Below are 23,966 nucleotides of genomic sequence, written 5' to 3'. Positions count from 1 at the left end.
GCATTAGCTTGGGACTGTTCCCTGGCTGCTGGTGAGGGCCCTGGGCCTGGCCTTGAGGCATTCTCACTTCCGTCCAGCTCACCATTCACTGGGGATGCAGGCCTCTGTGAGTCAGGTTGGTGGACACTGTTGAAGTTTCCAGTGGCTCAGATGGAGCCTTTCAAGCTACATTTCAGAAAGGAATTAAGCATTAAATTGTTAATCCTCAGAAGTATCATTAGTGACTCAAAACGATCAGTTCAATTGGGTGCTCGCACAAGCACGCGCACACACACACACACACACACCAAAAAAAATTGCGTGTCTGTAGTTAAATGCACCAGGACGTCTGTACCTAGCAGCCCTGACTCGGGTCTCCCGAGCTGAAGATAACAACCTCCTTCTAAACCGTGAATTAGATTATGATGCAAGATCTGCAGATAACTTCTGTCCAGTTCAAATAAGTTCAAGTAAGTAATGAGGTGGGCATCCACGTACCTACTATTCAGCTTAAGAAGCCGAACATTTAAGAACCCTTGGGAAACCCTGGTTTTCCCTTAGGTTCACACCTCATTCCATGACAAGCTCCTGGCAATGCAAGGGTCACAGCTTCCTGAAAACACAGATTTCGTTGTGACCCATGAAAAGGTCACAGGCAAATCCAATTCCCATGTGTGGGAACAGCATATTGATTCTGGAGAAAGTAAGATTGGCTTCCTGCAGCATTGAAGCACACCCAGTTGTTAAGGGCCACCCACCCCTCCCTGGTCCTCAGCAGTGCAGGACTCCCGCATGAGCAAGTCACTCCTTGTGTCCGGGTGCACCCCTGTTTGTACACTAGTGACACCTGCCCCCTGAATAGAGGAAGGGATGGGAATGAACCCACAAAAAGAGCTCACAGTGCTGGACAGCCTTTCAGGTTTGTCACTGCATTTGTTGTTTTCACAAGAATCCCTAGAAAGAGGTAGCAGCCTCATGTTACAGAGGAGGAAGCTGGTGCTGCAAGAGGATAAACCGATTGCACAGCTGACACAGCCGGGAAAGGACACAGCTGGGGTTGGTTGGAGTCTAGTTTTCCTTTTCTTCTCCCTGAGACAAAGTGTGGGATTTTCTCTCTACTCCAGGATTTGGGGAATGTTGCTTGTAGGTCCTGGTGGAAGCCCTTGTGCCGTGGAGCAGATGTCATAGTTATTAGTTTCTTTTGTTGATGCAGAAATTAATTTATGCATAAGTGGCATTTTGGAGGCTCCATGGTGAGTATCAGGACCACATTTAGGAGATTCAAATTTCTCAGCAGTTTAAGCGGAGAGAGCCTTGTCACCCACAAGGAGACTCTCCCAGTCCTGTGTTCCTTTATGGACGAGGGTCCAAGGAGGCCTTGCCTTCCCACAGACCCTTCCTGGAGCTTGTAAAATGTGATACTTGGGTTCAGGTTTAATGCTTATTCTCCTTTGAGCTATGTGAGGGGGTCTTCCAAAGTTCATGGAAAATGTGTGTTATGAAAAAACTATGCATGGATTTCAAAATACTTTTGGATTTCAAAATAAACTTCTCTTTTAGTTCTGTTTTTCCTCAAAGTATTTGAAGTCGCCTCTGACTACCTTTCCTGTTCTGCCTTTCTCAGAAGGTCTCTGCTCTGCACGGGTCCCTGTGCGGAGTATGCAAGATCTGAGCACAGTCCTTGTCCCAGAGCACAGAGCACAGAGCACAGAGCACAGCCTGGCGAGAGTGCTAAGGGAGGACGAGGCCTGGCTCATGGCCCTTGCTGGGTTTTATCGGTGGTCACAGGTGGCTGACAGAAGGTGATGAGCCTCTCAGTATGCGTAAGGATGGGGCAGGTGAGGAACTGGAGATGGTCAGTGGTGAGTGGCAAAAATCTTACCATTTTCCCCCAAAGGGGCTCTGCACAGGCAGGGACTCAAGAATTAGACTCTCCGGTGGCTGATGGGCTGCCGGTATTAATGTTATTCTGAAGATTTTGAAGAACAAATGAAAGATATTTTTCAGTAAGAGGATAACCCTAGATTTCAATGTCAGAGAGTGCATTATCTTATCCAGTTGTCCACTTGACCCTTTGTGGGTTGACCTTTGCTATAATTATCACCATGGGATCTTGGGGACCCTGTCTGTTTGACTGAGGAAGAAAGGTGATAGCACCAGTATTGTGGCTATCTGTTTTTGAAGAATGAAAGGGCAAACATCATGATTTTTTTCTCTTTTGCTTCTCCTCTGTTTAAGCTATGCCAACTAAGAAAACACAATAGGCAGTTTTATTGGGTTGACTTGGAATTGCACTACAAACATTGAACAAAGGTGTCTGTGTGGTATGTAAATAGGGCAGTGGTGTGTTCACACTCCACCTGCGATTACAAGCCCAAGATAGCGAGTTTCAGACACGGTCTGGGGGTGGCAGGGCTGAGAGTGCAGACTCATATAAATATGTATGCCTTTAGCGTTGCATGCAAATGCTGCACTGGTTCTTGTGCAAATATGGACAGTCAATGTCGGTTAACTGAAGTGATGCACTGTGGGTGTTCTGGTAAACCTGTTATTATATTTTAAACAGGTTAAACCTCATCTTTTGTTGTTCTTTTAAATTTTATTTTTATTTATTTATTTAAAAAAGTTTATTTATTATTTGAAAGGCAAAGTAACACAGAGAGAGAGGGAGAGACAGTAAGAGAGAATCCATCCAATGGTTCACTCCCTAAATGGCTACCACAGCCTGGGCTGGACCAGGCTGAAGCCAGAAGTCCGGAATTCCATCCAGGTCTCTCACATTGGAGCAGGGGCCTAAGCACTGGGCCATCTTCTGATGCTTTCCCAGGTGCATTAGCAAGGAGCTGGATTGGGAGTGGAGCAGCCAGGACTCGAACCCGTGCTCATCTAGGATGCTGGCATTGCAGGTGGTAGCTTAACACATTACACCACCATGCCGGCCACTGTTGTTGTTAAAGACAGTCATTTATGAAAGTAAGATGAGAGGCCACGGTGCAGCCGTAGTGACTCAGCAGTGTTACTCATTAGACAGGTCAGAGATAAGAAGATGCTGATTGTGCCAGTCACCTTAGTGAATTCAGAGGGAGGCCTGGATCCTCGTCCTCGGCATGCTGCCTGCATCTACCTTTTTTGGCAGCTTCTGAGGGTGCCTGTTGGAGATGATTTGCTTTTGTCTCTTAAAGTCAGAATGCAGAGGACCAAAATCCTAGTAATTGACTAGTTTTGAACACCATAGTTTTATGTGTGTAAGGAATTGAGGACTTGATCCTAGTGAAAAGCAAAGGAAGTTAGTTTTGCATGCTAGCAAGACCTGAGTCAGAAACAAGCAACAACTTCCTATGATTTGTGGATTATATGATACATTTGTAGGGCTCTTTCAAGTTGTAAAATGACCTATTTCAGCAGAGCATTATGTCTCAATCATGGTGCCTCTCTTCTCCTACATCTCAAATGGGAATGATAATATTTGATGCTTATTTTAAGTTGGGAGGATCAATGAAAACATGATGGAAAAGCCCTTTGCGTGACTCAGAAGAAAGGCCCTTAAATAAAAATATGAAATTGAGCTCTCTCTATGGAGATGGGTACATGAAGGGATGATTGGCTCATCTTTCTGGCCTTTTACAGTTTCATTAAAATATAATTGAGAAGCATGGGAAGAGCAGGTTAGTCTGGTTTGGAAGAGCCAGAGAGATACATGTGCCGGGGTGTAGGGGAAGAGAAAGCTGTGTATGTCATTGAGTTGCACTTGGCAGGTGCTCCTTTAAATCCTTCCAGATCACACATCCCAAGCAAAGTGCTGGTAATTATTCTTGAGGATCCCAAAACGTTATGCTCTCAAATGAGGATTAATACCAGGCCAAAAAGAGGGCTGTCTCCTGAAAGGTCCCGTTCCCTTCCTAGGGTTTTGTTCTTTTGAAGAAGATTTGAATTTGGCACAGAAAGAGCCGACCTAACCTTATTCATAAAGTGAGAGAATGTTCACGTCTCCTCAACAATGTTGGATTACAAGGTCATTTTGAAGGACTGAATAGGCAATAATTAGAACAAGGAGAAATTAAACCATAATGAGCAGTAATCCCAAAGAAAATTAAAACACAGAAAACACTGCATTATTTATTTGGATTCAGTGGGAACTTGCCAAGGGAGAGGCAGCTGGCTTTCTGCTTTTTGGAATGTTTTTAGGCTAGAGAAGCAGCTGTCCATCACGTGTAAGCTCCCAGTTAACCTTGCTTTTAGGCCAGATCTAACTGTAAAGTGAAGCAGGGAGAGACACAATTTTGTGACATGATTCAGGATGGAAGAGATGTGGGGCCACAGCGGACTCAAGTTTCATTTCTGCCTATGCCAATGCATCACTGCTCTGCACCACTTCCCGGGGTCTTTGCCCCGTGGACTGTTGGGTATGAAGAGCTGATTTCAGAGGCAGACAAGTCCTGGGTTGTAATGCCTGCATCTCCTTCAGTTACCTCATTCACTCCAAAAATAGAGCAAGAAAGCCATCTTGTTCTACTCACTTTGTTGTGTCTGTTTCCACATTCTTACATTGGAATACAAATTCTTAATTTGCAGAATTTTTATAAGAATTAAATACTAACACTTAGAATGCAAATAAAAAACTTGACATAGTGCTTGGTAACTGGTAGTTTTGTTATTATTATGAATACACTGAAAACCAAGAAAAGATTTTGGCATGAAAATGCTTTAAAGAGTCATTTCATTTTGTTTTTGTAGAAAGAGCAGCCAATTTATTACCATTTGCAACAGTTTGTTTTATTTTATTTGGATTTACTAGAAGTAACATTATTTTGATCACCGTCACTCCTGATTTTGTGTACAGTTATCTGCACTAAGTAATGTTACAACATCTTCCTGGGAGGTGATGGCTATTCTGTAGTTTTCTTTGATGAGAATAGGAGTTTGTGCTTTTGGTGATAATAGGGATACTAACCAGTGACTCTCATGTATTCAAGGTAAAAAAAAAATTCTTGTTAATGAAGCTTGGCACAGTGCCAGCTATAGTAAGTTCACAAATAGATTGTTTCCCAGTTTGGACTCAGGACTGTAGGATTTTTAGACAATTGATGAATAATGCTTTGCTTCCTTAGCAATGATTGTGATAAACATGAGTTATTCAAAATGACATAGAAGAGAACTTACATTTCTGCTGCTGGACTTCTGTATTTTCATTTCAAAAGCTAACAACATTTCAATTCTGCTTCGTTAAAAGACATAGGATTGTGGATTTGGCCTCTGACTGCCTGGTGTGGTTATGATCTGTTAGTGTCAGGGTGAAGTGGTTACCTTAGGGTCCATCCTTGAGGTGGGCTTGCTCTCAGAGGGGAGATGTCCTCGGGGCTCTATCTGCATTTTTCGTGCAGTGTCCAACCACTGCCATGGGACAGTGCCGGTAATTACACATTGTTGGCTTGTGTTCGTATCACCTGCGGACTCAGCGTCACAGGCAAATTCACCGTTTCTGTTACTTGTCATCCAGAAATAAATCAATCTTGTGGTCTGTGTTGTGAGTAGCCGTGTTGTGTGCTGCACACAACCCGTGTGTCAGTGGAGATTCTGGTAGATGCTTCTCTCCTGGACAGCTTTTCTTTCTGACACGTGGCCCACTGCAGTGAAGGGCTGATTGAATCTTCTCTCTCCCCAGCCAGCCAAGTCTACCCTTCTTTGAGCCCAGGGAATGTGGCCAGTTGTATTTTTAACCCTGGTACCATACACGGTGCCTGGCATGTGTTAGCATGTGGTAAGTGTTTTAACAAATAAAGAAGATTATGTGTGGTATGGTGCTTGGCGTCGCTGTTACCCCCAGTGTGTAGGTTTATTTCCAGATCCATTTCTACTCTAAGCTCTTCGGAGGCCCTGGCTTGTCTTGTCACACTCCCATCTCTCGACTCCTGTTTTGCTGCTAACAGATGTATGCTGTGATGTCTTAAAGATTTGTCTGCTAATGATGTATTAGGTGCATTGTGGTGCTAATGGTTGCACATGGTTTGAGTCAGGAGGTTAACTGCTAAAATAAACAGCTAAGCACTGTAAAGGTTTATTTCTCACTTAGATCACAGACCCACGCAGTTGGCCACAGAGAGAGGGTTAAAGGGCTGTGTTCCACATGGTCATCCAGGGATCCAGGCCCCTCTGTTGAACTGAGCCTTGATGCTTATGCCCTGGCTGAGCCGCATGTGGGTTGCAGTGAAGCAGAGGGAGCGACCACGGTGGATCGCGAGAGGTTTTCAGGCTAGATGGAGAAGTTGTGTCCATCGTGTCTGTCCTTATTCTACAGGCTGTGTGGACTCACGCGCTGCAGGGGCTTGAAACGTGGAGAAGCGGTGTGCCAGGGAGGGCGGCAGAGAGTGGGTGTTGGTGCCCAGGAGTTGGACCCTGCCCTTTATCATCAACCATCTTTTCTAGCCTGGGCAGAAGTAGTGCCCAAGGCTATGTGCAAACTTTTGGCCTTGAAGATGCTTGTTGTGTTCTCCTAATTACTGAATTTCACTGCCAGGGAGAAGTAGGCCTGCCCTGAAACCGAGGCAATACTTTGGGTTAAGAACTCCTCTTCTTTCCCATGTTTTGGTGGTAGACCTGTCAATGTCTGGTCTGAAGTTGGCAGTAAAACTTTGTAGTAATAAGATAAACAGGCTACAAAATGTTCAAGTTCATTTTAAAGTTGATGAGGGGCTGGTATTACGGTGCAGTAGGCTAAGCCACCACTCATAATGCTGGCATCCCATATCAGATTGCCCGTTCAAGTCCTGGCTGCTTTGCTTTCTACCCAGCTCCCTGATAATGTACCTGGGAAGGAAATGGAAGATGGTCCCAACTACTTGGTTCCGTGTGACCTAGGTGGAAGACCTGGATGGAGTTGCAGACTCCTGGATTCAGCCTGGCACAGTCCTGGCTTTGGGGGCATTTGGGGAGTTAACCATCAAATGGAAAATCAATCTCCCTCTCTCTCTCTCCCTTTGTCTCTTTCTCTCTCCCTCTCTCCATCCTCCCTTCCCTCTCTCCCTCTGTCAAATTTCAAATAAATAAATAAATCTTTTTAAAAAGTTAATGGAAACATTTTAAAGTCAATCTGTATTTTTATAAAAAGTACAAAAGTAAAGGCAGTGAAACTTATAATGTACCCAGCTGGCCATATGCTGAACTGCAAAACCTCAAATAGTCAGAAGGAAAGAAGTTGCTGCACATCTGTCTCCCTATGATAGGAATTGTAGCCTGTCCCTATTTGCATTAGGAATGAGGGGGAGGACATGAGCCACTTGTGTTGTATCCAAATTTTTAGAACCATGGGGCTTTATTGTATTTTCTTTGATAACTTTTAAAAGCATATGCTTACCTGCCACTCCTGATAATGAATCAGATATAGAATAGCAGGTAGGTAACTTTTGAAGATCATATTTGTGAAAATCACTTTTGAACCATATTCTTTGTGGAAAAGACTAGTTCCTAATACCATTTGATGACTTTTAAAAAATGATGCTTCCATCAGGGAGCAGAGGTAACAGTTTACAAATTCACTCTTGGAAAAGGCCTTAATTAGTTTTTATACCAGGAGGGACTTATGCAGAGAGCAAACTATGAGCAATCAAAGATTTCAGATAGTTTGTGGAAACCGTCAGTTTATGCCATGCATTGAGAGACTCTGGCTCCTTCCAATGGATTGTGCCTTTTTTTTTTGTCATGCAAACTTGTGCATGTATTTTATGAAGTGCTAATGCAGTTAGTATCTAATGTTTCTGATTTATGCAATTGGATATTTCATAAATGGGGTTTCTGCATGCACGCATTTGTACACATTAATATTTATGCAAGTATTCAAATGAATGCAAGGGCATCTGTCTGAATATGTGATGAAACTATGCATATGCATGAACATTTGTACCAGAGGATAAGTCCCCAAAGTTAGCGATTGCTGAGGCTAGAGTCTTCAACTTTAGTCCTTTTGACAGAGTTTTCTTGGTTAGAAAAAGTATTTGGAGAAATAGCACAACAACCATTAATATCGACAGATAAAATGATTTTATCTCCCTGTATTTAATAGGCATGAATGACAAATCTATTGGAGCGCCTTTATCAGTGATGGGATTTTTTAAAAAATGATTTATTTATTTGAAAGAGCTCCAGAAGGAGAGAGAGAGATGGAGAGAGATCTTCCATCCACTTGTTCACTCCCCAGATGGGTGAAAAATGGCTAGGACTGAGCCATACTGGAGCTAGGAGCCAAGAGCTTCATCCAGGTCTCCCTTGTGGGTGTCAGGGACCTAAGCATTTAGGTCATCTTCTGCTGCTTTTCCCAGACCATTAGCAGGGAACTGGATCAGAAGTGGAGCAGCTGGACATGAAGCTGTGCCCAGATGGAATGTCAGCATCACAGGTGGTCTCTATCTGCTGTGCTGGCCCCGAGTGATGGGGTTTTTAAAAACATGGTATTTTAGGGTATGTTGCAATTTTGACAAAGAGGATGTATTCTAATATGTTACTGTTACAAAGAACATGCTTTTGGTAATTAACTTTTATAAACTATAAATTTAAATTATTGTAGCTTGAATTTGAACCCTAGAAATACATTGGCTCCATCAGTGTGGGCTTCCTTTGCCTCCTTGAAGGTGTGTATGAGAAAGTGAAAGATGACAGAATGTGTAGTGGATGGGAAGGAAGGGTTCAAGTCCTTCATGTTTCCTGTTCAGATGCTTGCCGAGGCTGTGCCAGGTGACTCTCCTCCATGTCCTGCCTGAATGCAGGCTGCAAACCTATGCAGAGTCTGCAGTCTGCCTCCCTAGGCAGGCTAAGGCACCTGCCCCAGAAACCTTGAACCTTTTGCCGGCCACTTCCATGGATAGTCCTCACCGCCCAGTGATCTCCGGATCCCATCCCTTATCTTTGTTAGTCTGGGGGGAGATTCTCTTTGATCTCTTATACTTCTAATTCTGGTCTGTTTATTAGGTTCAGATGGAAAAGTGTTTCTCTTGCTTCTTTGTACGTTATATATTATTTATATTCCCATCCCCTATGTTAACAATTTATGGTAGGCCAAGGATAAACAGAGTTGGTTCTGAAATATCAGTTTTACAGTTAAAGATGTGTTAAAAAATTTTTTTGCATCCCATTGCCAAGGAATTTAAAATATACCAGCTGTTGGGAAGAGATTGAGAATTATGGTGTGTCTATGTCATACTCAAACAATATCTTCTCAATGAAATTTTGGTTAGTTTATTTTGAGTGAAGTGCCAGGGAATTGATTTTTTTTCTTATGAGAAAGAAAAGGTTGAGAAAATTATGAATGAGGACATATGAATTTGGAAGGAATTGCTTGATTGAAGTTATGCTGTCTTTTCTCAGAGTCCAAGTAATACTTCTTTTCCATGATTGACTAGGTTAATGGTACTGGTTTTTGTTTCTTTGTTTCCTATGTGGAGGTTAAGTCTGTGGACTATTCACACAGCAGACATGGATTGGATAAAATACTCCAGATCTCTACTGGGCATGTAGTGTTGCCTCCCTGAATGTTTTTCTGATTGACGTCATTCTAGGCATATGCTGCCGTGTGCGGTAGGAGGTTCCTACTCATCTAGAAGGAAGATGTTGTCTCCTTTGTTGGTATTTACCTGGCTCACTTCTAAGCAGATGCCATCTACTTAGGCCCAGGGCAGGTGGGGTAGCAAGTGTGAAAGTTCTCCAGTCAGAGAGTTTGGTATGTTGTAGGCATGGAGGACAGGCTAGACTGAGCCAAGAGGAGAGGGGTGTAGAGACACAGGAGAGACTAAGCAGGGCCACGATAAAGAGTTGGGATTATACTATAACCACCTTGAAAGCTATTCCGTTGTGACACAGTTTGAGTTACATTCTCAAACGGCTAATGTGTAGGAAAAATGGATGGCATGTGGCCAGAATGTGCACAGGGAGTCATTGCTGGGAAAGGTGAGTTATGATGGATTTTACTGGAGGCAACAGGAATGGAGGCAAGAGGACAAATTCAAATTTTGCTTTGGAGGTAGAGCCACTGAAACACGCAGAAGGAGGAAGTGTTCATAATGAAGGGGTAAGAAAGCAAGGATGTGTCCTAGAATGTTGGTTCTGACCAGTGGGTCGACAGTGAGCCATCGGATGTCCGTAACCAACCAAAATGGAATGTCTACCTCTCGTTTGCCCCTTCCCTAGTCTTCCTCATGTAAGTTAAGTGGCCCTGCTATCTGCTCATTAAGCTGTTTTCCCTTCCAGCATGAAACTCAGGGGAGAAGGAAGGTAAGGGGGCTCCAATTGAGAGTCATTAGCACCTACTGAACATAGAGTACTCAGATAAGAAGGGAGCCTAGAACCAAGCCCAAAGCCCTCCGGCTTTTAAAGTTCTGGTAGAAGATGATGAACAAGCAAAGGCGAGACTTGTGAAATGACATGGAATGAAGGTGAATTTGGAAACTGAAGCCAAGAGAGAAGGTGATGAATTAGAAATAGTGATTAGATGTAACTCACTCAAGAAGTTTTGCTGCAAAGAGCGGTAGAGAATTGGGGCTGAATATAGAGGCCATTTATGGTCTAAAGGGCTTTTATTGTATTTTTCACTTTGTGGGTAGTTCTTGTTATGGGAGCTACTCAAGCATGTTTGAATTAACATTGATGAAACTGATCCAATAGAATAGAGGAAACTGGAATACAGGAGAGAGGGATAGTGGTGAGAACAAAGTTCTAGAGCAGCATGGAGGAACAGATTTCAAAGCACAAGTTCACGGCTTGTGAACTTGATGAGATCTGGGGGTATTTTTCCCATTGAAGGAAGGAGAGCAGGAAATGTGTCTGTAGTTAGGGTAGGGTTGTGGCTTAGTGGTGGGAAGATGAGAAATTAAGAATGGATTGCTTCTACTTTGTATATTCTCAGTTTGTGAGCTCTGCCTGTTCTTTCTTTTTATTGCTGTAAACTTTCTTCTTCTTAGTGTTAAGAATTGATTCTTGGCAACTTCAGTCTGAACTCAATTATTCCTCATATTGTTTAAGCTCTCATGTGGGTGTCTGCAGGCACGGCATAGCCTGCCACAGAGGGATTTTCGGAGTTTTCCTTTTGTCCCAACACTGGGTTATTCAGTATAGTAACCTCTTGTCACACGTGGCTGAGAACTTGAAATGGGGCTTCTGTAACTGAGGAATTAAACATTTGATTTTGTTGAATTTAAATTTGAAAATTGATTGTTAGAAAGATTTCAATTATTAGAAAGATTTCACTATGTAGGATAACTTAGACATGTCAATCTGTTTTTTCCAGCTACACCAAGAATTTCTGGTAACATTTAGCACCTGGATTCAGTTGCATCATACCTGTAAATTGTACACTGATTTCAGAGACTTAGCTAAACAATATGTAAACTATCCCAATAATTTTATGTAGATTACATGCTGAAATAATAATTTAGATGTATCAGTTAAAGTACATTATTCAATTAATTGCACTAGATTACAAATGGTTTCTTTTGAAAGGTAGCTAAGTTAAATTTAATACGTGGCTCACATCCTATTTCTGTTGAGTGGCACCGTCTCAGAGGATGAGAGGTCCCTAGTTCATGTGTACACTTAGCGGTGCCTCTCTGGGAGTAATCCACGTCTCCCCACAAGGCACACAGGCAGTTTAGGAGACACGGGCTCTGTGAGTTTGTTCTGCTTCCCTAAGGCCGCAGGGCAGCAGGGCTGGGATTGTATCTTGGCTCCCTGCTGTCTGCAAGCTGGGCCCTGGACAGTTACCACCCAAAAGTCATTCTGTACATTCTTTCACTGGAGCTAGTGTGTGTTTACACTAGCCACGGATAGTGACGCGGACACTTAAAAGACATAGTTGGGTTTTTAACTCGTCTTTGAAAGTGTGAGTCCCAGGGTTTGGTTTTAATGTTCTGTTACTGATTGAATTGAGGATACACAGTTTATTGTTGGGCTTCTCCTTGCCCCTGAGCACAAGCACCAAGAGTCTTCTCTTTCCTGTTTCCTATTTCTGACTAGCAAAGACCAAATTGGCTCTGTGGATGTGCTAGCGCCAAGTGCAGCCATGACCTTGTCCCTATTTGAAGATGTTCTCCTGCCTCTCCCTTGGTCTTACAGTTGCTAAACTGTCATTAGGAATCTCTGTGAAGAATGGTTTTATTTGCTTTTATAGACATAATTTAAGTTTCCTAGTGATTTTAAGGGGCTAAGCCTTGGCTAGCGCAATGGTCTGTGGGTATCTGAAGGTCAGCAAGTTCCCATTTGAATTCATTAATGCTCCCTCTCTTTCTTGTCCAGTTCCTGTCTGCATTAGTGCCACCAACATACATTCGGTTGCCAAAGTAGGAGCCATAGGCTTCCTCGATTCCTGTCATCTGCCATCGTCACGTCCGGCAAGCTGTCCTCCCTGGTCTGTCCTCCTCCCTTTCACCGCTGTGGCTGCCTGGTGCAGACTTCAGGATTTCTAATCTTTCTTCTTACTCCCTTTCACTTACTCATGTGTGATCTCTCTCAGGAAACGTGCCTTTGTCTCTTCCAGCTGTGTATTTTCAGGCCTTAGGTGAGACCTAGGTTGAAGGAATATTCATAGGTTGTGGTTCTCTTTTATTCGGAAGTTGAAATCAATCTGTGTTTACTCCCCATTTGCATTCTTTTCTCCTGAATGCTGTTAGCAAAGCTGACTCAGCATTCCTCTCTCACTGGTTGCACAATCTCCAGTGCTGCTGTCGGCCTTGCTCAGGGCAAGACTGCCCACGTACTCGCCCAGCTGACTTGAATTCAACGAAAATCCCTCCCTGCTACGCCAGCTAATGAGGAACACATTTCTTTCTTGTAGCTGAAGTCCTATAGTAATATGCCCCTGAGGAATAGAATGGGCTAGAAATCCTTAGGGTATGGTATCGGATACTCAATAGCCTGGGGGAAAGTTGGTTAATTTTCATACAGGTATGTAGGCAAAGCATTTGACATGCTATTTATGAGCCAAAGCTTGCAATAGGGAATGAAAAAAGAAAAAAAAAGAACTATAAAAGTCGTAAAATTTCCTATCAAGTCACAAGTTTATTTAAACCCTGTTAGAAAACTCAGCTAAGTGTCATAAAGGTTGGCCGAAGAATTCCACGAATATGCATTGTGCCTGGAGCTCCGTGTTACATGTTGCTTCAGCTTTTTCTTCAAGTCTGTCTCCCAACAGGAAATCATTTCAGAGATGAGTCTGCATCAGTCCTGCCCCGGTGGAAGGGGAATGGCTGTTTCTGTGCGTGATGTGACTGCAGATGCCAGTAGCTGTGCAGCGGGGTTTCTCTATCTGCTCAAGAGAGATTGCATTTTTGCGTGGTAGATAGGATTTCATAAGAGACATACTGGAGAGTCTGATTAAACAAAATGTCCTTTTCTTGTCTTTGTCCATTTACTGGAGGCAAATCTCAGAAGGATGGGTCCCTATGTCATCAACGCTCGTTTACAAATGACCCACGCTGTAGATAACTCTTTCCAGTCCCACTGCTGAATAATTAGTAGTGTGGGGAAAAAATCAGAGCTTTTAAAGAATAGTTGGACTTTTAGTCAGGGGAGAGGAAGAAACTGCCAAAAATGTCATCCGTTAGGGGACGCGCAGTGCCCAGATATTCTGCCATTGTCAATAACCAGCATAGCTCACCCCAGCCCCAAATCACGTGCCTTTTAGTTTCTCTTCTGTATTTAAATTTATTGTTGTTGTTCTTAGAATTCTAGTAATGGATTCAACAGAGTGGATTCCTTTTCTAAATGTGAGTGCTTATGTGTGTGGCCTGTAATCCGCAGAATAATGTGTATGAATTGGAGTGCTTGTTTCAGAATAAGGCAAGTCAGGCCAGCCGCTCTGAAGGAAGGTGCAGGTTTGGACACTTTGGGAAACGGAAAAGGTAGAGCAGAACCAATTGAGAGAGCAAAGGAGAAGGTTTGAGGCAGCTTTTCTTGTACACAGTTGGGAAACTGGGCTGTAATAGGGAAAAGATGAACTTTGGCTGTTTCAGAAAGCTCCCAGGAACCATCTTAATGTCGATGCAAATGGTGCATCCATAGATGGCACATTCTGCAGCCGTTACATAAATATAGTAGATTTGTGGACAAAGAGGAAGCACAGACGAGACCACATACAGCACTCCCACCTCTGTGTATTATTTGGTAGTTTATAATGCATGTATATATATCCAGGTTTATGCAGAGAGTGTTCCTGGAGTAAAATGTAATAAACAGTGACTACTTCAAGGAAAGGAGTCTGGGACCTAGGTCTGAGGCAGGGTTTTGGCTGGTTTTTTTTTTTTTTTTTTTTTTTTTGGTGATACGTATTGAATTTTATGTAATTTTTTTTCTAGGATGACTTTTAGCCTTAGGAAAGCTGGTGCAGGAGGAGCAGGGGCTGAGAAATGCAGCGGGGGGGGTGGGATCTGAACATCTCCTCTTCCTTCTAAGCTCCAAAGCTCAGGACTGCTGTAGCTGGGACTCCTCTAGGTTTATTACCTCAGCTGGGTTATGGCTGAGCAAGCTGACCTGGAAATGAACCACCACTGGTGATCTCTCTATGGGGAAAACTCTGCAGTGTGCCAGAGTGCGCACCAAACCCAGTGGCCTCCACCACTGCCTTTTAATTTCATGTCTACCCCTTCCCCTTTTTTTGTTTTAAAGGACTTTAGACTTTTTCACAGGAGGCACTATCCATCACATTCTCACCGATTTCATCAGAAATGACAAAAATACTACCTGCAGTGGGGGGCTTGGCTTCCTGCTGGGGTTTTTGCTTCTTTTGTTTTGTTTCCCCCAAAAGGTGGCCTCTGGTTTACACTTTGTTTTCCAGATGGCGTGAAAGTTATTCTGAGGAAGAATGTTGCCTTTTCTTTGGCATCTGATAAATATTTGAATCCGTAATAAAGATGTTGATCCCGAAGCACTGGTAGTTGTCTTCCATCAAGTTTTCTTGGTCTCAGAAGATGCTGTAGAAAGGATTTGAGTCTGGGGCTGGTGTTGTGGCATAGCAGGTTAAGCTTTCACCTGTGACGCCAGTATCCCATATGGGTGCCCGTCGGCTGCTCCACTTCCCATCCAGCTCCCTACTGATGCACCTGGGAAAGCAGCAGCAGATGACCCAAGTGCTTGGACCCCTGCACCCATGTGGGAGACCCGGAAAGAAGCCCAGGGCTTCTAGCTTCAGCCAGGCCCAGCCCTGTCTGTTGTAGCCATTTGGGGAGTGAGCCAGCAGATGGAAGATCTCTCTCTCTCTCTCTCTCCCCCTCCCCTCTCTGTAACTCTGCTTTTGAAATAAATAAAAAAATAAATCTAAAAGAAAAAGCACTATTATTTAAACAAACAAACAAAAAAACCCTACAAAGGATTTGAGTTAGCATAGGGCTTCTCAGTCTTGGCCCTGCTGACGTCCATCCTTATTGTGGGCTGATGTCCATCCTGTACATTATAGGGGTTTAGCCGCATCCATGGCCCCTACCCACTGAATGCCAATAACAATCTCTGGTTTGACAATCGAATGTCTACGTACTGCCAGATGTCTCCTGGAAGCAAGATCACCCTAGTTGGTGGTGCTGATTTAAGTGACTTTGTTATTCAGTGTCCAAGAATTGGTCTATGTTGGAGCCTGCAAAACCTGGAGACCTAGAAGTGGGGCTTGGCCAAGCATCTCTAAGCTTTGGTAGGGCCCGTGTAGGTCAGGAAGTGTGGGTCAGTTCATCTTCTGCTCACCCCTCCTTGGATTCCTGGCTAGGAGGAGCTTTGAGCTCAGGGTTTCCCTCTGGTGGGAGAGAACGAGTTCTTGGAGCCAGTATGCTTGCAGGACGATACCATGCAGAGGACTTGACTGGCCTCCACGTTAGATCAGCTGTGCTGGGGTCACTTCCAGGTAGCAGAGAAAGAAAGCATGTCTCACTAATCAGACAAGAGGGAGATTGTATTTCTCAGAATGCACTCATTTAACAAATGTTTATTGAGTGCCTATAGTGTGCTAGGAGGAAAAACACTTCTCCCCATCCTTCTAACTCTCATTTCTGTATTAAGTAGTCTATTAGGAATCTTCACAAAGTTTGTGGAAAATACAAGTAAAATATAAGTATTCTGGTGCAATTTTTTGAAGTCCATGCATAGTTTTTTTCACCATATGCATTTCTTTGAAACCCCCTTGTATGCATGGATGTCAGCATTTTTTGCACCAAAATAAACATCTTTTCATTCTATGCTTCATGAACTTTTTGAAGTTCCTGTATATGTGTTTTGTCATTTAGTTGTACATTACTCAGAATCTTTCTTACTAACACAAAGTCTTCACTTCCTCCCACTTCATTTGCTTGATTTCTGAAGGATCAATTATAATTAAAAGAGAAGCTGTCAAGGGGATGGTGAGGATTTTCTGAACAGTTCTTAGCTGTGCCAGTGCTTCCCGCACACACACGCATGCTGGGCTGCATCCTGGAGACCCTGCTCAACTCTGCTTCTATTTATACGGCATCCTTCCATGCTTTGGTACCAGCTGCCAAGGCAGTGTGTAGACGCTCCTTCCCTGGAGGTCTTTAAAAATAGAACAAAATATCCATCTGTCCATAATGGTTCTGATGCTGTCCTGCCGATGAGAAGGGATAGACTAGATTCTTCTGGCAAGGTTTGCTTCAGTCGTGAGTGCTCTTAAATGGATGAGTTGCCTTTTTGGTGGGGGAGGCAGGGACGTAAAGTGACGCTCCATGAATTTATTGGTGTATCACCGTACACATCCTGGCTAAATCGAATGAAATATATCTTGTGCTGTTAATGTCTTTGAAGCACTTAGTGCGTTTGGAGTCTCATAACAACCATGGGAGGTAGGGAGGGCTCTTCCCGGGGTCCCCCGGGCACGGAGGCGTCAGCACGATGCTGGCCCACGTTGCAGCCTGGCTGGTGCAGAGTGGAGCTGCCACACCAGCATTCCGCTCTCCAGCTGTGCACTCTTTCCTCTTGGCCCCGTGGCTTCTTTGTGAATCTTTCTCTGTCACACGGAGTCCAGACATTTCATTTGGAGTAGTAAAATTTTAGGGCCTTAATGATTTTGGGAACCTATCTTGGAAACCATTACCTACTCTATTTTCCCTTCCAAAAAAGTGCATTTTCACATAAAACTGTAGTAAGGTTTATTGCCAGCCTTATACAGATACACATATGTTACTGTACTTGTATATTTATATTTGTGTGTGTATTTATGTGTATATATATAAGAGTATGTGTATATATGTGAATATACAGATTTAGGCATGTGTGCATGTGTGTTTGTGTATACATGTGTGTGCATGGTCACAGATTGGTCAGAGTGCTGCAGGAAACAGAGTAAACCAACTTGATGGCAAATAAAGGGATAGGGTACACAGCTGTGGGCATGGTTAAGGAAACAGTGAAGTGCCCAGAGATTCAGGAAGTCATGACCACCCGTTGAGCTAAAACCCAGGGAGAACTGGCATCGTGGAGAGGGCTGTACAGAGGGAGTGGTAGTTGTGAAGATGGAGTTGCTGCCAGGGATGCACCCAGGGCGGAGAGGATGTAAGGGCAAAATCCCTCCGCCTCTCGTCTCCTGCTCTGCCTCCCATGACTCAGATGAAATGGAAGAGGGCCTGCAAGGAGGCCTGGAAGAAGCAGGCTTCTCCTGTGAGACTGGAGCAGCGCAGAGGAGGGAGAAAATGGAGCTAGGGTGAAGGCAAATGGGTGGGGGGTAACCAGGGGTGTGTGTGTGTGTGTGTGTGTGTGCGCGCATGTGTGTGCATGAAAATGTGTCCTTACTTTTCTAATCTCATCTTTGATCTGAAAACTTTGGCATGGATCAGGACTACCCTATATGACCCTCACAGTTTAGCTAACATGTCAAATTTGTGTCACGAATTAGGAAAAGTCCGTATTTTCATTCTCTTGGTGATTATCTCAGACTCTTCATGAACAAAGATTGAAAATAATGTATTTTGATGGCGATTACCCCTGGGATGTCATTATATCCACACGTTTTCAGTGGACGGAGCTAGTAAATACAGATTTTATGAATGAGAAAAATATAGTGTTTTTAAAATAACAACCTTGTTAGAACCAAAACATTAAATGTAGAATGCTGAAATACTTTCAGAAATAATTATTTTCCATGTGGTTATGCCACTTCATTTGGTATATAATTAGATCCATTTATTTCAGTTGACCTTGAATTTTAGAGGTTCTCTTTTTATCTCTTTATTAATACTTTTTAATTACAGGCAGTGTTCCCATGATTTTCCAGAATTATGAAGTGAAGTATATGGGGGAGAGATCTTGCTGTTACATGGTTTCTTCCTCTCTTTTCTGTTTACTTCTTGGTAGGCGGTTATTTCGTTCTGTTTTTGTTAGTTGAGGTTCATCCTTTGCTGATTTCTGTTGCATCTGTAGGGAAGCATATGTTTGTGGCAGGCCTCCTTCCCCTTCTGCCATGCGTGGCCACGTGTCCCAGGCCCTGCTCTGTGCCTGGCTTTCCTCCGTGCTTGCTGCATCCCGCAGGTCCCCCCTTTGCAGTGTTGGAGATCTGCCTTCTGCATTTGACAGTTCCATCGTGAGGCCTGCTACAGTTTCTTTAGCCAGTCCCTGTTGATAGGCATTTGGGTGATTTCCAGTCCTCTGCTATTGCTAGCATTGTAATGAATAATCTTATACATTTATCATCTCATATTTTTTTCCAAGTACGTTACTCCTGGGGGTGGATTTTTATAGAAGAATTGCCGGGTTAGAAAGTAAATGCACATGTGACTTTGCTAGGTATTGCCAAATTCCCCGCCAGTGGGGTTGAACCATTTGCATTCCCAGTGGTGATACATGACAAGGCCTGTTTTTCCAGTCTCACCCATGGAGAATGTCTGGGGGTACACAGTGGGCTCTCCTGTTGTTTTAATTTGCATTTCTCTTATCATCTGCAAAGCTCCATGTGACCATTTTGCATTTGTTTTCCTGTGAGCTGTTTGCTCCTCTTGGGTTGTTATTCTTTCCTTAATTTTTGGAAGTTCCTTGTCTATTAGGGCTGTTAACCCTTCAGGGTAGGTTACAGTTCTCTCCCTTTAGCTTTCTGATTTATAGTGCTTATTTTTCTTGTGTAAATTTTAATTTATTATTTGTTTTTATCTTTATATCGTCAAGTTGATTTTTGTGTAGTTCCTATTTTTTCCTTGTTCATGTTGGTCGCTTTTCTGCTGTTGGAACAGAGCATCACAGACAGGGTAATTTATAAAGAACAGAAATGTGTTTCCCCAGTTCTGAGGGTGGGAAATCCAGCACAGAGGCACTGGCAACTGGCGAGGGCCTCCCTCCTGCTGTGTCCTCACATGGCACAGGGCATGGAAAAGAGGCAAGAGGGAAGGAGCCAGAGAGTGTGTGAGAGAGAATTGACTGTTAAATAAGTTATATTTATTTATTGGACAAGGGGAGAGGAAGAAGGAGTAGGGTAAAGAAGAGGAAAGACGAGAGAGAGCTCCCTTATCTTCTTCCTGGTTCACTCTCCAAATACCTGCAATGGCCCATCTTGAAGCTGGGAACTCAACCCAGGTCGCACATGTTGGTGGTAGACATTATTTGAACCATCACTGCTGCCTCCCAAGGTGGGCGTTAGCAGGAGCTAGAAGCAGGAGGTACCTTGAGGTGAGACTTGAACCCAGGGCATTTATCCCCTAAACCAGATGTACCCCTTGAGAGACCTCACTTTTATAACAAAGTCAAACCTGTGATAAGGAACCCACTCTTGCAATAGCAGCATTAATCCATGCATGGGGGTGGAGCTCTCTGACACAGTCACTTCTTAAAGGCTCCCCACCTCCCAGTATGATTATGGTAGCAAATAAAATTTCAACATGAATAGTTGTACCTTTGGTTCTGGCTTTTGAATTAAGAATGGCTTCCCATTTCTAAGTTACAAGGTAATTCCCCATGCTTCCTTCCATAATTTCATATGCTACATTTGAATCTCTCCTGGAATTTCTCTTGGTATGAAGGATGAAGAGCAGAATTGATGATCTACTTTCCTAGGTTGTTCTAGCATTATATGTGAAAGAATCTTCCTTTCCCAATGCGTGATGCCCTGTATCATATGCACGTAGGGCTGTCTCTGAACTGCCATTCCCTTAGTAACACACAGCTCTAGGAACAGGGACTTACAAAGTGCATTAAAGAGTCTTCTGCAACCAAAGTCACAGTGACATGATTCCTGCGATGATAGAAATACACAGATGAAATGCAAGAATTTCTAGAAACACCCTCTGAGTGGACTACTGCCATTATTTCGTTTTTCCAAGGAGGGAAGAGGAGCCTAGGGAGAGTGTACAAACTAGCTTAACGTCACCCAGCTGGTTGGCAGTGTGACTGGAATCCGTGCGCTTGACATTGCATGCTTTGCCGAAAAGCATTTGATTTTGTCAGGAAACAGGGGTGACATCTCTCAGCAAGGACCTGGACCCAGCCTAGATTCCTTGTCTTGCCACAAAATATTTTCTTGGTTTTGAATATTTAAGATAATAGTCAGTATAAACAATATATGCATATGAGCACATCTGGAAACTTTTTGAAATTAGCAATAATGATAACAAAGAAAAAATACAGAGCCCTCTTACTAACCCTCAGAGGAGTGTTCCTTTGGTTAATTCTTTCCAGAATTTTCTATGCATACTCTTTGTTTTATTATGATCATGCTAAGCGGATACAGTTTTGAGGGAATGGCAATAACATTAAGCACTTAAGTGTACTGATCCAAGTGCTCTAAGTACGTGATTTCTCACAGAACCTATCGGGAGTGCAGTCTTTATTATTTCAGTGATACATGGCTGAGATATTACGTAACTTGCCCAGCCTTTCAGAGTTGGGAAACAGTGGAGCTTCGTTCTACATCCTGTGTGTATACTCCAGCACCTCTATTTTAACCTCTATGCTCGCTGTGTCATGCGTATATCATTTTGGATGCTTTTATTTTATTAGCGTTTGGACAGAAATGGTCGTCCTATTTCCTCAGTAATCACATTAAATTTCACCCATAGTATAACAGCTTTCTTTCGACACCATTAAGTTACTTTTACCAATTTATAAGAAGAAAAAGTTTAAAATGATTTTTCTTGGTGCTTTCCTTCAATCATTATTAGTATGATCTTGGCCTTTTCTCAATGAAGCATCTTGTAAATGAAATAAAAAAGAGTAATCTGAAGCAGGCCAACAAGAGAGAGGAACACAGATTAATGCTGTAGACACGGTTGCTGCCACATGTTTGACATGTTGACTGAACCCACCCCCTAAAAGTGGTTTATACTGACATTTGCTTAACTACCTTCCTTTCTCTTAACCCTTCCTAGATCCACGTTGTCCCAGATTCCAAGCGAGTGATGAGATACACGAAGTACGGTGGTGTGTGGCTGGAGGGCGAGTGGTTTGGGGCCTCATGGGCCATCAGAAATAAGTAGATGTGTCCTGAGCCACCTCCATTTGTAGCCTCACTCAGCAGTGCACCCGTGCCCTTCGCTTCCATTGTGATGTCAGGAAATCTATTGGTAAGAAAGAAGAAAATCTATTGCCATTATAGCTATGTTCTCTCAGAGAAATACTGAAAAGGACATTTTAAAGAAATAAACTAAATGCATAAGGTTGAAGTGAAATTACAATTTGTTAGTGACTATTATAGAAGACAGTGTTTTTACCAGCAACAGTGTCATTTTTGTGATTGTCCGTGTTCTGGGAGAAGACAGAGTGGTAGACTTGTGGTTTGTAAGCTGATTTTAAACTTTTTCCAGAAGTTAATATACTTACCAGCTTTGTGTGAGGTCCGTGTGGAATATTAGGCTAAACCTGGTAGAGTTCTGTCGCCAGGAGGGTGGGGATGTTGTGTGCTGAATGTATCTTTTTTCAATGTGCCTTCTCTATCAGCAAATAGAATCTGAGCTTGTTCCTCAGTGTAGTCTGTATTCACTCTAAATTATATACATGTGCTCCTGTAGATCCAGAAGTTAGTGAAGTTTTCTTTCTTAAATTTTAAGTCAGCTGGCACCGCGGCTCACTAGGCTAATCCTCCACCTGCAGTGCCGGTATCCCGGGTTCTAGTCCTGGTTGGGGCACCGGATTCTATCCCAGTTGCTCCTCTTCCAGGCCAGCTCTCTGCTGTGGCCCGGGAGTGCAGTGGAGGATGGCCCAAGTGCTTGGGCCCTGCACCCACATGGGAGACCAGGAGGAAGCACCTGGCTCCTGGCTTTGGATCGGTATAGCGCCAGCCGTAGCTGCCATTTGGGGGGTGAACCAACGGAAGGAAGACCTTTCTCTCTGTCTCTCTCTCTCTCACTAACTCTGCCTGTCAAAAAAAAAAAAAAAAAGCCTTAAATTTTAAGTCATAAAGATATGTCAGCAGATGTTCTGATGATTTTTTCTGCATGTCTATGCCAGGAGGTTGTGGATATATCTGGTCAAATGTCACAATCTGTGACTCTTGTGGTAGAATGTAAAACAGTCAATTGCCTTGAAGAGCTTCAGAGTGGACACATTTTCTATCTAATCGTTGTTAGAAGCTTCTAATCAAGGACATGTTTGAAAGCAAAACGATTTTCTCCAAAGCTCCCCAAGAAAGATTTCGTAACAGACTTCTAGATATTTTTACATTTTAAATTTTTAAATTTTAAAATTGGTAGTTTGTTTCTATTTCTTTTGTAGCTTCCCTGGGTGGAGTTCCACAAGTATTTCAGGTTTGTGTAGACTAAGACATTGGGAACCCTATAAGCCACATATCTTGCCTGTAGTTTTAGAATCCTGGCACATAGCAGTTGGCATTCTTCAGACATCAGTTAGACCAGATGACTGGTTAATCACCTTGCCATTCATTGTATTTCAGTTCTCACCTAGGAAACAAAAGACTATTTCTGAAAAGAGGGCTGACTTAGTCAATGATGGTTTATCATAGAAAGACAGTTTTTATGCCTTACTCTGCTATATAACTGATTAGGTTATGACAACATTTGAAAAGCAGTTTTAACAATTATGCTTTGAATAGAGGATTCATTTACTATCTGGAAATAAATATTTTCTGTCAGCTTATAGATCTGACTTAAAATATCAGTCTTAAAAATTTCAAAGCCTCATGCTTTCCATATAAATGTCTAAATTAAGTATTTGTTGGTGAAATATCATTATGATGATGGGTTCATATCTGTTCTTTAGATGCCTGGCCTGTAGTATGATAAAAAAAAAATTTCAGTGCTCGCTTCAGCAGCACATATAATAAAAAAATTTTCACTAAGAAAATACGTGAAAAATAAATCTTAAGAATAGCACTTTCACTGTGTATTAAATTTGGTGTTAAGATTATCTTGATTTTTCAAAATCTCAATTTGTATTCTTGCTATGTCATAAATTTCTTTTAAGTTGGAACATCTGTCTGGATGTGCAGTTACCATTAACTCAGTCTGATTAGATTATCATTAACTTCAAAACCCATGAGAGGACAGTCTGTTAATAAATCTGGAAAACAAATGAAATTGACTTGTAAAAGAAATATATAAACTACCAAAACTGACTCAAGAGGAATTAGAAAACCCAAGGAAAGCAATAGCCAAGGAAAATATTGAACAATATTATTAAATGATTAGCTGTATAAAAGACTCCTGTTTCTGATAAATATCATATTAAGGATGTCTGGTTCCAAGGAATGACTAACAAAAAAGAGATTTATAAGAAGGATATAGGGTTTCTCATAGAGAACCATTCCCTCAAGTAAGGCTGAACTCTATGGGAACTATGAAGTTATTAGAAAGCAAATCTCTCACTGTGTCTTTTGGAGTTTATGTTTTTTTTTTTTTTTTAAATCTCTGCTTTTCTCTGAATGCCACAAGTTTTCTTAATCTGCTTATCTGTGTATAGTTGAAAAACAGGCACCTGCCTGAGCCCTGTTGGTGTTATAGCTCTGGAAATCAACTGCCATCTGATTGTCTACAGCTTCTTTGTTCAAGCTCATGAAGCATGTTGAGATTGGTTATTGAGTGACCAGT

At 42.6% G+C, this 23,966-nt stretch overlaps 1 protein-coding gene and 1 long non-coding RNA gene across 11 annotated transcripts in view; both read left to right on the top strand.

Moving 5' to 3' along the window:
* Positions 1 to 21,542, top strand: part of LOC149122579 (uncharacterized) — a 35,387-nt gene extending 13,845 nt beyond the window's left edge. For both annotated transcript variants that reach the window (XR_016218949.1, XR_016218948.1), the window contains one exon: positions 21,294 to 21,542. This is a non-coding gene — a long non-coding RNA (uncharacterized LOC149122579). The remainder of the gene's footprint in view (positions 1 to 21,293) is intronic.
* NEBL (nebulette) overlaps positions 1 to 23,966 on the top strand; it is a 395,196-nt gene that overhangs the window by 239,601 nt on the left and 131,629 nt on the right. For 5 of the 9 annotated variants that reach the window (XM_089311552.1, XM_089311553.1, XM_089311554.1 and 2 more), the window contains exon 1: positions 21,351 to 21,488. The exons of 2 other annotated variants lie outside the window; for them this stretch is intronic. The gene's annotated coding sequence lies outside the window, so the exon portion shown is untranslated. Of the gene's footprint in view, positions 1 to 21,348; positions 21,489 to 23,966 lie in introns of those variants that run through there. 2 more of the 9 variants (XM_089311550.1, XM_089311551.1) reach the window with 2 other exon arrangements.

The sequence above is a fragment of the Oryctolagus cuniculus genome, chromosome 13, assembly GCF_051225735.1.
Source record: "Oryctolagus cuniculus isolate XC-2025 breed Fujian yellow rabbit chromosome 13, ASM5122573v1, whole genome shotgun sequence".
Taxonomy (NCBI): domain Eukaryota; kingdom Metazoa; phylum Chordata; class Mammalia; order Lagomorpha; family Leporidae; genus Oryctolagus; species Oryctolagus cuniculus.
The sequence above is the reverse complement of the archived record's forward strand: the minus strand, read 5'-3'. Positions and strand labels throughout refer to the sequence as shown.